Raw genomic sequence first — 15,217 nt, forward strand, 5'->3', positions numbered from 1 at the left:
GGGGGCTGCTAGAGGACGACGAAGTAAAGAACAGTCTTTTTTGGGCTCGAGAGGGAATGGTTGTTGTCTTGTCCCCATGCTAACACAACAAACACCGATGCAGGGGCGTCGTTGTAATGCGTGGCATCGGGAGAGTGGGAGTGCTCCGGCATTTTTGGAGGCTTTTTACTTTGTTAGTCTTCGGCAACGCCACCTCCAGGCGATGGCGCACTTAGTTTTCCCGGCGACGCAGGGGAGACAGGCTCTCTTGGCGGGGTCGTGGCGCTGGAGGTGCTGAATGTCATGGCGATGGAGAGCGATATTCACGGCGTAGAGACGGAGCTGAGGTGGGCGAGTGTCGGTGGTACTCCTCGATATGGCGAGGGCGTTCACCCTCCCTGGGGCGTGGGTTTTTCGGGTGGTACCCACGCAGCCCCTGTTGTCGGTAAGGACAAATGCAGTAGATACGGTCGGCTTCCCCGCAGTGGTAGCACAACGGGCGTCGATTGGCCGTTCTCCGCACGTCGGTTTTCTTTGGCACAGCACCTTCTGGGTGGACGTGCGCCCGATCGTTTTGGCGTCAGGGATACTGCGGCGCTGGCGGTTCACTTCGAATAGGCGCCATGTACGGACGTGGGGCTGGTGGTTCTCGTCGAACCATTGCGGCGTAGGTTAGCGTCGGTTCCTCAGGAGCTGCCACGCTGATGGGAGCCTCTAGTTGGATGACTCTCTGGACTTTTTCCCACACAACCTCGGCGATGGAGAGCGAGGCCGGGCGTGCGGCAGTGAGCGCAGCGTCTTCAGCTCCTCCTGGACGACCTCACGGATGATGTCTCAGATGCCGGGGAGGTTGGAACCAAAGTCGGATACGGATGTGGCCAGGCTAGTTACGCCAGGGTGTCGCTGGTAGTGTCTGCCGCGCGCATCTAGGGCCCGTTTCATATTTGTCGCCTCCGTGACGAACTCCTAGGCTGTTGTCGGCGAATTGCGAATAAGACCTCCGAAAATTTTGGTCTTCACACCCCTCATCTGGTGGCGCAGCTACTTCTCCTTTGTAGCCTGAGGGTTGGCGCGTGCGCTCAAGCGAAGAACATCCTCGACGAAGCTGGTGATGCTCTCATTTGGACCTTGGTTTCTTGTTCGAAGGAAGTCTTCGTTCCTCCCTTGTCGGTGTTGGCTGGTGAACGCCTTCTTCAGTTCTTGCCTACACACCTCCCACGAAGTTAAAGAAATTTCGTGGTTTTCCAGCCAGTACCTGGCAGTCCCTTCCAGCGTAAAGGAGATGTTCTGCCAGCAGTGCTCAACTGACCACCTGTTATGGCGGGCCACACGTTCATAGTGTTGCAGTCAGTCCTCGATGTTCTCGTGGGCGTCTTCGTGGAAAGGCGTTGGAGTTCTGGGTGCGACGACCAGGTATACGACCGCAGGAGCGGCCGGGGTCTGGGCCGGGTCGGCCATCGCCGTCTTCTTCGTTTGCTTGGTCTTGGGTGGCAAGAGTCCTAACCTCGGGGTTAGGCCAAGGTTCCCCACTGAAAAAACCCGTACAAATGTATACCGGCCTATACCGGTTCACACCGGAGTCCTGTATTCTCATATCGGTAACCGGTAGCTCTGTACCGGCGACCTGTAACCACGTACTGGCGAAGCCGATACGCCGCACCGGCTGTCCATACCATGTACAGGCGGCCGGTAAACACGTACGGGCACCTCCGGTAGGCCACACCGGTAACCGGTAACCACGTACCGGCGAAGCCGATACGCCGTACCGGTTTCCCATATCATGTACAGGCGGCGAGTGAACACATACAGGCGAAGCCGGTACGCCTCACTGGTGGGCCGTAATAACGTACCGGTGGCCAGTAATCGATGCGCGGCTAACAGCAACCACGTATCGGAGCGACCGGTAACGCCTTACCGGCGCCGCCACTTAAACCGGCGGTCGGTAACCTTGTACAGGCTCTACCGGTATACACAATAGACCGATCTCACTAAGCGTTGGGCGCATGCGTAAAGCCGCCATACCTTTAGTTCACAGAAGGCAGACTGCCGTGCACGCGAGGGCCCGTGCCTTCTCGTGCTCTACACGGGAAGAGCTCCAGCGAGGTTGTCGCACGTGCCCAAACACTAAAGTTCCCTCGCTGCATTGCGGCAGCGGTGGCGTAGTCAAACTGGACGGTGTAGAGTGCCTTCATACACACGCGCGCTTTTGCTTGAGTGGTGACATCTCAGCCATTTTTCCGCCCAATCGTTTTTTTTTATGCACCTTGAAGTGTGCGCCATCCGGTGTCACTCAGCTCGAGCGCGTAGCTTTGGCTAATGCATAGACGCCATTTCACCGCCCAAGTCACGCACCGAGCGCGCGAGAGCGTCACGCGCTGACACATTCAGGGCAACAATGGATGTCTTCACACTGAGACAGACAGCCATGTAGGCACCCTAGGCCGGTGAGATCGGTCTATTTAACGCCACCAGAAATTATCAGACCTCGACGGGAACGCGCGCACCGCGAGACTAAACTGTGATATTTTTTTTCTATAAAGAATTTTAATCAGAAAATCACATATTAGGTCATTTCAGTTTAACATTTTCAGCTATCAAACGCAACCTATCATGACACGCATATTTAAAGTCATAACATGCGAAAACCAAATCTATGCGAAGCGAGGCCGGGATAAACGAGAGTTCGCTTCATAGCTTTGAGCCCTGTACCACGGTAGTTTCGGTTTCGGTTTATTGACATCGGATTGGATTGGATTTCATAGCTGCAAGCCAAAGTGCAGAAAAACAACCAACGACGGACAAACAATGTTTTTCTTAACAAGAAATAAACTTAACATGGTAAGTTTCTATGCTTTTAAATGTTTTAAAACTAATTTGAGTAATAATGGTACTAATATAAACTAAGGCAGATTATAACTTCAATCCAATCCAATCCTTATGTACCCGCGCCGCTGGCCAGCTGGCCAGTGCTCTTAAAGGGGTTATGACACGCCAAAAATAAAATATTACATAACTATACTGCTAGGACCCATTGTATGTTCCTATAATCCTGCTAAATTTGTTTTGAAAAAGGCGCGATAATTTCGTGGATAAATCGATTTATATGTGGGCCCCTCGGAGGGGCAGATCCGGGCGGACCTGGAGGCTGATGACGTAGCCAGCCTCCAGCGTGGTGTCTACTTGCACGCACTCACAGACTTGGCTCTCTTGGCGTATCGAGCCTCAGCTTCCTCGTTTACCTTCCACGTTACCAGCATCCGGTCTGTGACAATTACGTCTACGGCATCGATCGCCTTGTCGAAGTGTTCGACATTAATCACAGCAGAGATGAGAGTGATTGCTATCAAGAGGTGTTGGAAGCCGTTCATTTTGACTGCGACCCGCTGGTGACGAGCTCCAGCGACGACGAGTTCGCCGTGGTCACTGTCGTCCGGGAATGTCTCGCAGGCGCATGCAGGGTGGAAGGTCAACCGGCCGGGGGGCGAGGGCGAGATTAGCTTTGAGTTTACCGAGCTGTTTGAGCGGTTTTGTTCGTACCGCGACGAGAAGAGCATGGGCGATCATGGGGGCGCCTAGAATGAGAGGGTGTTCATGGTCACATGGTTTATGGACACCATGGTGTGACTAAGTTGAGCAGTGTTGCCTGGTCGCCAGATGAAAATTATAAAAATTCGTAAATTGAATATTGCAATTATCAGAGCTCTAGAAATTGCGTAACTTGGTGTATATACTAAGTAGCCTATGACCATTCCATTTAAAGAATAATCTATCCGTTTAATTTTTGTGTCATAACCCCTTTAACCAAAGCCTCATTGACGTTGGGGCTATCTCGATCGGTGTGTATCGGTGTCGATATGTACAGGGTGTCACAAAAGAAAATTTACACCGTCTTTTTTACCGCAAAAATAAACTAGACATTGCCAAACGCTCATTTTCCGCCCAAATGTAGAGCTAGACGTCACAACCAGATGCCAAAGTTTCAGCCCGATCCGATAGGTTAATCAAAAGTTATAAGTGATTTTCTGAAAATTTCAATGCGAAAATGGAGCCCATTTTTGCCCGTTTTCGGTTTCTGGTGCCATAGAGCCCCATGTGTTTGGAAACTCCGTCGGCCGCCATTTTCCCATTGAAATTTTCAGAAAATCACTAATAACTTTTGATTAAGTAATCGGCTCGGGCTGAAACTTTGGCACCTGGTTGTGACCTCTAGCTCTACCTTTGGCCGGAGAATGAGCGTTCGGCGATGCCTAGTTTATTTTTGCGGTAAAAAAGACCGTGTAAATTTTCTTTTGTGACACCCTGCTAAGCGTGCTTGATTTATGTTGATGGCGCGAAGGCAATAGTCAGCGTTAACCGTATCAAGAAGTTGAAACCGGCGAGCGTTGGCGACTTTGACCCCGACGTGCCGAAAAGCCTCTACTGGGAGGCTGTTGGATTCTGCGCCGGGGATTGGCAAGTTCTTTTCTACGCATCAGGGGCTCGAAGCACAACGTTTACTGCGAACCGTTAATAGGGAGTTTTCGTAGATCGTTTCCGCTGTCCCGCAGCGCCCTCCGCAACTCGCTATTTACCTGGAACTCTACAGTCAAGGCTATCGGCGCGCAGGCGCAGTAGTAACTTCTTCATTGCGGAAAGATTAGCGGAGGGGGAAACGTTTTCTACGAAAACTCCCTAATGTTAGAAAGCCCCTAATTTTTGACAAATTCTGCACGTCCAAAAATTAACGAAATTTAAGGAGACGTGCAAAGCGGAAATTTGGTGGGCCCCCGTTCCGGCGTCCCCCGTTCCGGCGTCTAGAATTCGCGAAATGTGGTGGGCACGAATATGTCCTGGCGCCGGATTTGTCAAGAACTGGGCGGTCAAAGCAAAGGGTTTTACATTGTTGAACTACAGGGCGCTCCAGATGGCAGCCACGACATTTAAAGTAAATCACAACAAATCGGCTTTGTAAGCTACGGAAACTCTACCACATAAGTTCGACTAGGTGGTGCATTTAATTTGTAAAAATATTGAACAAAAGACTTGTTGAAACAAGGGTTATAGCGCAGGGTAGCTGGTGAATGGTCATATTTATAAACTTCGATACAAGGGGGGGGAGGGAAAGGGGGACAAACCAACACCACCTGGACAGAAGGCCTCCACACGAGTCATCATAGTAAGATCGATCGAGGCGAGAAATTGGGCACGAGTGCTGCGTCAGTGTTCGGCTGCGGCTTGTGGCCAATCAGTGCGTCGAAGGTCGGGCTCGGCTCCAATAGCCGACCGAGCGCGATCCGACTGTGATGACGTTTCATAGCGGAAGAGGAAACCATGCGGAGGCCTTCTGTCTAGGTGGCATTGGACAAACACGACTTTGAAATGTTACTCAATGTGCATGTTTTGTCTTGCAGAGACACGAGGCGAGCTAGTTGCTGCTTTGAAAAAGAAGCACGTGGCCATCCCTATGATATTGGACTCAAGGTTCAAGGTATATGTGTGCCTTTAAACTGTTTTTCTTACCTCATTCTTAGACTCTGTTCAAAACCAGCTTCCTTAAGTTCGTCTTTTGTGTCCCTCTTTCAAATGGGCACCATACTTCACTTCTGTTACCAGTGGGCAGTAATTGTGGGTAAAATTGCACGGTTAGGCTAAGGAATATTGCCGCGCGCGCAGCTGGCCAAGTAGGGAGCGCGCGCGTGCGTGGCCAAGAGGTTATCGTACCTGGCTCCCACACAAAATTCCAGGGTTCGATTCCTGGGACCGGCGTATCTTTTTCTTTACCCCTGCAGACTATTATTCTGATAAATTCGAGAATCCTGTTGGCTTGTTCGAGGTCAGAATGTTCTACGCGTCTACGCCGATTATTCCAGAAGCCCACGCATGTACATAAGGGGCTCCGCGTGGCGAGCCACAGTCAGTTTCGCCCCAGCGTTCGACTCCGCTGCTACGCCGACTTCGACGCCCGCGACGCTCTGTTATCATCTTTTGTACCCTTTTCTTTTTGGCACAAGTTCGCCACATTAACCGTTTATTTATTCCTATTTATTTCTTGTTTATTGGTCACCACCTGTGACATTTTGGTGGAGGTGCGGAATAACCGCATGTCCGTGCAGCGCTCCCCTCCGTGTTCCCGCAGTGCTAGTCCGAACCCAGCCTCCCGAGGACCGAGCGAAGACCAGATCGAGACCCGATCCAGTCGCCGCACCCAAGGTCTACCTCCGAAACACGGACTTCGGCCACCCCGGACCAGGCAGCCAACGAGGCCGACGATGGACAACCAGTCGTCGCAGAACCCGTCCGCCGCCGCCGTCGTATACCTTCCCGTCGCACCCCCCACTCTGACGCCATTCCACGGGGAGGTCCACGAGGACGTTGAAGATTGGCTGCAACATTACGAACGAGTTGCTCGCCATAACGCATGGACTCCGGAGCAGTGGCTTCAGAACGTCTACTTCGCTCTGGAAGGCGCGGCACGCACCTGGTTCGAGAAGCACGAAGCGTCGATTTCGTCCTGGCAAGACTTCCAGGTGGAGCTTCGACGCACTTTTGCAAGCCAGTAGTGACATCAGCGGGCCGAAGAACTTGTTCAAGTAAGAAGCCAAGGGCCAAACGAGAGCGTCACAAGTTTCGTCGAGGACGTTCTCCGCCTCATAAACCGCACCGACCCAAACGCTCCTGACGAGAAGAAGCTGCGGTTCCTGATGCGAGGGGTGATTGAGACCATCATCGGAGGCCTTGTCCACAACCCCCAGCCACCGTCGAAAATTTCGTCAAGGAAGCCACAAACATCGAACGGGCCCTTTAAGCACGGGCCTCCCATTACCAGCGACTTCCCGGCGTCACTGCCTTCTCGACTTCCAGCTGCACCGGGGCGAACCTCCGCGACATCATACGGGACGTCGTGCGGGAGGAAATCAGCAAGATTCTTCCTGCTGCCGCAAGCCCTGATTCGCCCTCAATCGCCGTGATTGTCCGGGAAGAAGTTCAGCAGGCGCTGCAGCCACAAGCTCTTGTCAACGCCGCTCCCGAACAACCCACGCTGAGCTACGCCGCAGCTGGACGTGAACCTCCAGCGCCGCAGTTTCCCCGACGCCAGGAAGATCGGGCGCACGCCCACCCAGAACACGCAGCGCCACGAGAGACCGACCTGTGGAGGACAGCGGATCGACGACCCCTGTGCTATCACTGCGGTAAAGCCGGCCACATTTACCGTCGATGCTTCTACAGGCAACTGGGGCTGCGCGGGTTCCACCCGAGCGAACCGCGCGCAAGATACGACGAACGCCCTCGCGACATTGAGGAGTACCTCCGACGCTCGCCCTCCCCAGTGTCGTCTCTCCGCCGCGAAGCCCGCTTCCAATCGCCACGACGTTCAGAGTCCTCAGCGCAACGACCCCGCCGAGAGAGCGTATCTCCCCTACGTTGCCGGGAAAACTAAGTGCGGCAACGCCTGGAGGTGACGTTGCAGAAAACGACGGAAGCAAACAGCCTCCAAGAACGCCGGAGCGCTCCCACCCTACCGACGCCCCGCATCGTACCGACGTCCCTGCAACGGTGTCCAACAGCCTAAACGTTGTTATCGACGGCCTCGACGCATCGGCACTCGTGGACACCGGAGCGGACTACTCAGTCTTGAGTTGGAGGCTCTCTCGCCGCCTGCGAAGAGTGACGACGCCGTGGGATGCAACTCACATACGAACCGCCGGAGGGAATCTCATCACACCAGTCGGGAGATGCACCGTTGGCGTCAAGATCCATGGGGAGACGTGCCCTGTGAAATTTGTCATTCTACAAGACTGTGCCAGGGACGTCATTCTCGGCATGGACTTTCTGTCTGAATACGGCACCGTCATCGACCTTCGTGAAAACAGATTGACGCTACGAACCCCTGTGCCACCTTCAGAGAAACCCCAAACAGCGTCAGCCGCCATCCGAGCCGCTGCCGACCACGTGAACCTGCCACCGCGATCAAGTGTTTCGTACCCGCCGTGGCCGATACAGCTACCTGCGGCGAAGCTGTCCTGGAAGGCAACCTTCAATTGCTCCTGGAAAGGGGAATAGGCGTCGCAAGAGGAATAGCTGAACTTCAGGATGGGCGGACTGTGGTTTTCGTGACGAACTTCCGAAATGAAACGCAACAACTCACAAAAGGTGCCGCTGTGGGCCCTGTCGAGAAACTTCGGAACTCCGCGAAATCGCCGCTACTGCTGAAGAATCATCACCACCTCAGTAAGGCAGTAAGTCGCCAGCGCAGCTTGAAATTGACCCTAAGCTTCCGGGCCCAAGACGACGGCAGCTGATTAACTTTCTCACCGAATACGGCGACTGCTTTGCGACGTCCTCGAGGGTGCGCCAAACTGCCGTTGCGAAGCACAGAATCGTTACCGAGGACGACGCGCGCCCTCTGCATCGATCACCGTACAGATTCTCTGTCAAAGAAAGGGAGGTGATCCAGGAGCAAGTCCAAGAGATGCTGAACGACGACATAATCCAGCCATCAAGCAGTCCTTGGGCTTCTCCAGTCGAACCGGTTAAGAAGAAGGACGGAACGCTCAGGTTCTGCGTAGACTACCGGCAGCAGAACGCGGTGACGAAGACGTCCACCCACTTCCCCACATTGACGACACGTTAGACCGGCTGCACCACTCTCGATACTTCTCATCGATGGACCTGAAGAGCGGCTACTGGCAGATCGAAGTCGACGAACGGGACCGAGAGAAGACAGCTTTCGTCACGCCGGATGGGCTGTACGAGTTCAAGGTGATGCCATTCGGACTATGTTCGGCGCCAGCAACTTTCCAGCGTGTCATGGACACCGTACTGGCAGGACTGAAGTCGCAGAGCTGTCTCGTCTACCTCGATGACGTCGTAGTGTTTGCCAGCGACTTCGACGAGCACTTGCGACGACTCCGTGCTGTTCTTCAAGCCATACGGACCGCCGGACTCACCCTCAAGCCGTCAAAGTGTCGGTTCGCCTATGACGAACTGAAGTTTCTAGGTCACGTGGTTAGTAACGAAGGCGTTTGCCCCGACCCAGAGAAGACTCGCGCCGTCGCGTCATTTCCAGCGCCGAAAGACAAGAAGGCCGTGCGAAGATTCCTTGGACTTTGTGCCTACTATCGTCGCTTTGTTCGGGATTTCGTAAGGATTTCCGCACCACTCACAAACTTCACGAAGGACGCCGAGAGGTTCGAATGGGCCGAGGAACTGCAGCAAGCATTCGACGAGCTGAAGCGACGACTCCAGACGCCTCCGGTTCTTGGACATTTCGATCAGGATGCGGACACCGAGATTCACACTGACGCAAGCAACGCAGGACTTGGCACGGTACTAGTTCAAGTACAAGAAGGCACCGAGCGAGTCATTGCCTACGCAAGTCGGACACTGTCCAAGGCAGAGAGAAATTACTCCACTACTGAGAAAGAATGCCTTGCGGTCGTCTGGGCAATTACGGAGTTTCGTCCGTACTTGTACGGAAGCCCGTTCCGCGTAGTAGCGGACCACCACTCGTTCTGCTGGCTTGCGAACCTCAAGGACCCGTCAGGACGCTTCGCTCGATGGAGCCTCGGGCTACAAGAGTTCAACATGACTGTGGTTTACAAGTCAGGACGCAAGCACAGCGACGCTCACTGCCTGTCCAAGGCCCCTGTCGAAACACCTCCCGGCACTAGCGACGACGATGAAGACGAGTTCTTCCTAGGGGCAGTGAACATCGATGACATGGCACGACGTCAACGAGACGATCCGGAGCTGGGCGCCTTAATCGAGCACTTGGAAGGGCGCGTGAGTACCGTGCCCCGTGTTGTCTCACGAGCCCTGCCAACCTTCGCCATTCGACAAGGTGTACTCTACAAAGAGAACTTTGGGGACAACAAGTCGCCGTGGCTGCTGGTAGTCCCGACCGACCTTCGAGATGAGATATTTCAAGCATGTCACGACGACCCGACGTCCGGACACCTTGGATACAGCAGGACACTGGCCCGTATTCGTGAAAAGTATTACTGGCCCAAGCTCCCCAAAACCTTCCTCCTCTACACCCGATCCTGCCACGAGTGTCACCGACGCAAGAAACCACCCACGAAGCCGGCAGGTCTCCTGGAGCCAATTCCTCCGCCAACTGCACCGTTCCAGCAGATCGGAATGGATCTACTTGATCCTTTTCCGCCGTCGACCCTGGGAAACCGTTGGATAGCCGTCGCCACAGATTATCTCACGCGGTACGCAGAAACGAAAGCCCTTTTTTCGGGGACTGCGGTTGAAATCGCCAAGTTTTTCCTCGAGTCCATTGTCCTCCGGCACGGCGCTCCCGAAGTTCTGATTACAGATCGCGGATCATCGTTCATGGTACAGCTGACCCAAGAAATTCTCCGGTTCAGTCACACCAGCCACCGTCGTACCACCGCATACCACCCGCAGACCAACGGGCTGACGGAGCGACTCAACAAGACAATCGCCGACATGATCTCTATGTACGTCGACGTTGAGCACAAGACGTGGGACGAGGTGTTGCCCTACGTCACGTTCGCCTACAATACGGCGGTTCAAGAGACCACTGGATTCACACCTTTCCAGCTGGTACATGGTCTGAAGGTAACGACCATGCTGGACTCAATGCTGCCCCATGAGCCATCTGACAATGAGAGCGACGACGCCCAGGCGGTTGCTCAACGCGCCGAAGGAGTCCGCCAGCTCGCCCGACTCATTATTCAAGACCAGCAACGCGTCGACGCGGGCCACTACAACCTTCGTCGCAGGGACGTTCACTTCCAGCCCGGAGACAGGGTGTGGGTGTTGACGCCCATCCGTCGCCGCGGCCTCAGTGAGAAACTGCTCAAACGGTACTTTGGATCATACAAGGTACTTCGTCGCCTCGGCGAGCTGAACTACGAGGTGATGCCCGACGGAACACAAACTTCATCACGCCGCCCTCCACGACCAGAAGTCGTCCACGTCGTGCGCATGAAGCCGTACTACGCTCGATAGGACAGTGGACCTTCCGTATTCGAAATGACTCTTTAGCATACCGTTTTCTTGTTTGCTTTGTTTGTTTTTTGCTGCATCGGGACGATGCACTTTTTAAAGGGGAGAGTAATGCCGCGCGCACAGCTGGCCAAGTAGGCAGCGCGCGCGTGGCCTAATGGTTATCTCGCCTGCCTCCCACGCGAAAAAGCCAGGGTACGATTCCTGGGAGCGCCGCGTTTTTTGTTATTCCTGCAATTTAGTTTTCTGGTAGATTTGGGAGTAATGTTGGCGTATTCGACGTCAGAATGTTCTACGCGTCGAACATTCTACACCGATTATTTCAGAAGCTCACGCATGTACATAAGGGGTGCCGCGTGGCGGACCGGACTGAGTTTTCGCCTCAGCGTTCGATCCTGCTGCTTCGCCGCTTTCGACGCCCGCGACGCTCTGTTGTTATTTTCTTTTGCCTTTTATTCCTGGGCACAAGTTCGCCCCATGAAACGTTTCGGTTTTCTCAGTTATTTCGTTGTTTTGTCACCTTGTCATTCGTGACAATATCAACAAATGAAACCCTGCTTCCGCTTGTTTTCTTCTCCTCGTGCCCTTATATCACGGCATTAAAATTCGTATGTCCCCATTAATGGGATAGACAAAAAAATTCCTTGATCCAACTAAACATGGTAATCAGAAAATCACAAATGTAATGAATATGTAACGATGCGTTCCATTTTTTTTAACTCTAACGGGAACGAGTTCCTTTTTCTCAGATGGAACATGTTACGGGAACGCGTTCCGAAAATCAGAAGGAACGAGGAACGACCTTTTGTTTTGTTTTTTTGAGGAACGTTTACAGCACTGCTCCGGCCAAAACTTTTGGTGACATGAGGGACTTTTAGAATAACGTACGCAATTTTAGCGCACGCTAGCGCTAGATTTAGCGCTTGTATTACCGCTCACGACGCAAAAGAGTATTAGAATAGCGTTTTTCCGTCGCGACGGAAAAGCCCAAGCATCTCGCGCCTGCGACGCCCACCAAGATACAGTCACAATTTTTATTTCACACACAAAATTCTGTAACTTTAGAAAAAAAAGAACAAGTTTTTTGGTCCAGAGTACCATTTCAGATTTGTTCAAACATAAGAATGCCACGCGAGCGGCTGACCGGCCGTGTCCGCTTGCGTCGCCTCGGCAAGAGAGGTCTCGCGTACTGACCTTCACCCATCGTACCTTCGCCGAGAAATGTTCGCGTGTCGCAAGCATCAAGCTGCCGGAGATCGTTGCCAAACCGAGTACAATGTCGTCCCGTACTGAAAATCGCCGTCGCTAGGATGCCGCCGACGTCGTCCTCCCGACGCCGCCAAAGCAGCCGCCGACATAATCCTGGAAGCGGCCATTTTTTTAACTCTGCTCGTCTTGGCTTTAGCCAACTTCTCATCGCAAATCCTCCTCGGCGAGCTGAACTACGAGGTGATGCCCGACGGAACACGAACTTCATCACGCCGCCCACCACGACCTGAAGTTGTCCACGTCGTGCGCCTGAAGCCGTACTTCGCTCGATAGGACTGTGGACCTTATGTGCTCCAAAGGACTCTTCAGTCTATCGTTCTTTTTTTTATTTGATTTTGTATTGCGTTGCATCGGTGCGATGCGTTTTTTAAAGGGGGGAATAATGCCAAGGATGAAGAAAGAATAAACAATTAAAACAGGGACAACACAACCACATCTTTCAACTAGCAACGGGAATAATGCCGCGCGCGCAGCTGGCCAAGTAGGGAGCGCGCGCGTGGCCAAACGGTTATCGTACCTGGCTCCCACGCGAAAAGCCAGGGTTCGATTCCTGGGAGCGGCGTATCTTTTTGTTTACTCCTGCAGACTAGTATTCTGGTAAATTCGAGAATCCTGTTGCTTGTTCGAGGTCAGAATGTTCTACGCGTCTACGCCAATTATTCCTGAAGCCCCCGCATGTACATAAGGGGCTCCGCGTGGCGAGCCACAGTCAGTTTCGCTCCAGCGTTCGACTTTACTGCTACGCCGACTTCGACGCATGCGACGCTCTGTTATTATCTTTTGTACCCTTTTATTTTTGGCACAAGTCCGCCACCTTAAACGTTTATTTATTCCTGTTTATTTCTTGTTTATTGGTCACCACCCGTGACAATATCTTGCATTTTGTTCGCCTCATGAGTAATTGTGTCCATTCATTATGGCTGGTCAGAACTATTTGTATAGACTTTTTTTTTTTTAAATTGCTTGCAATTCTGTTACACAGATCCGGTGGGTAGATACGCCCTATGAAAGTGGACCACAAGCTGCACTTTAACACACAAAAAGCCGCAGCTTGGCCACTCCTGGTCTCGATTGTGCTGTGGCCGAAGTTGTCCGTCTTCAATTTTAAGAGATACTCTCCTGTTTGTTTCTCGACCGCATTATATCTGAATTTGACCCTCTTCAGTCTTACGAGGCGTCCTCACCTGCTCTAAGTCTCAATCTCGTTATACACGAAGGTGCATCTCTTCTCCACTATCGCAAGACGTCCTCATTTGTTTGGCGTTCTGCTTGCGTTGCAGCCAAAGTTTCCTCTTTTGAATCTTTTCATCCGGTTCGATGGTACTCTTGTTGCTACTTGCCTCTCTAGCTTTCAACAAAAATGTTTCAAGTTGTTCAGAAGTGCCCTAGGCACTTTGCTGTCGCTGTGCCTCAGCACGCTTGCGTGTATGTTCCTCTGGTGAGACCTGCTTTCGCATACCGACAACGATACATGATGCTCAAGTCTGGTTCACAGAGCTCTCCTCAGATGTGGTTATGCGCGACTGCGACCAGATGTGACACTCATTGCTATGGCAACAACGGCGTTGAGTCACTGGCACGTGCATCAACGCAGCTCTTGCCTGCACCCAGTAACTATTCCGCGAATGCTTGCCCATGTGTGCTCGTAGTGAAGCGGATACAATGCCCGGCTTAGACCCCAACAGTTGTGGGTTTGAGGCACAGTGCCGGCGGCATATTTTTCTTTTCTGAATCATAATGTGCCGGCGTATGCTGTTTTCAAAAGCAGTTAGAAATCTTCGTACCCACGGAGGCCTAAAGTGCATAGGGTTTGCTTATAATTGCTATCATATTTAAAAGTACTGGATTGCAAGTACAAAGTAACTGAGAGTTTACGTACCTTATAGAAAGCAAACTGGGTGCAAAGTAGTATAATCATAATTTACTTTCTAACTAACTGAGAAGTACCTTTTGACACAATAATTTATCATACTATTTCGTTTACCTATACAGTGTTTTCTGCCAACAGGTACACGTAGCGCAAACAGATACACGTATCGTCCTTTACACACTAGAGTGTGTAAAGGACAATGTAGCAATTATTTTTGAAATGACAGTGAATACCTTATATATGGTCATGGGCATCTGGAAGCATTCTTTCAGAGGGAGGGTGCAATCACAGGTATAAGGCTGAAACATACACCTAGAAAATAAAGGGGGGTTGGCAATTTAATGTGAACTATGTATGTCCGAATCCTGTGTTGGAAGTTTATATTAAATGAATCTTAAAACACCTGGACCTTTTGCTTTTCCAGATTGAGATGTCGCAATCCCCTGCAGTGGGTGGCAAATACAAGAAAAAAGAAGACAGAGGACAAGACGTCCACTGTGTCCCTTGTGGAGCATGCGTGACTGGTTGAAAAGCTACGGTCGGCAAAGCAGAGGGTGGTGAACCTGGTGCAGGAGCTCCAGACAGAGAGGACGCTATCAAGAAGTTGCTGTAGCAGCTGCTGGCACTACTGGGTAAGCGTGGAGGCACTTTCAGTTGCCAACCTCACACACGACACATTATGTGCTCACACTTTGTCCGAGGGATCAAAAGTAAATTTTTTTTTTTTTGGTCGCAAACAGAAGTAAGCATATACTACAGGGTGGCCTCAATGTATAAAAGAGTTGGTGTCTATAATTCTCTTTTCTTCTCTTAGGGTGCAAATGGAGCTTTGAGCGTCTGTTTCTTGTTGCCGATGGCGATGTCCCCGTTTCGCTTGGCAGCACTGTTGTTTTGACCGAAGAGATTTTTTTTGCAGTTCGTCAAACAATCATGTCCATACCACGACACCATGGTCTGTGCGCATAGATGAGGCTTGAAGTGAAAGTTCGTTCTGTCGGTCACAACATTGTAAATATGCACTTACCGATGAGCCCGGCCAGCGCACGCCCTTTCGTCATTGGGGAGAAACGAGTTCTTTTTGTTGAGGAGGAGGGAGTGAGGAAGCTGGTCGTAGGCATGACCACAGCACCAACAAGGCTG

The sequence above is a fragment of the Ixodes scapularis genome, unplaced genomic scaffold (genome assembly GCF_016920785.2).
Source record: "Ixodes scapularis isolate PalLabHiFi unplaced genomic scaffold, ASM1692078v2 PGA_scaffold0__279_contigs__length_252992795, whole genome shotgun sequence".
Lineage (NCBI taxonomy): Eukaryota > Metazoa > Arthropoda > Arachnida > Ixodida > Ixodidae > Ixodes > Ixodes scapularis.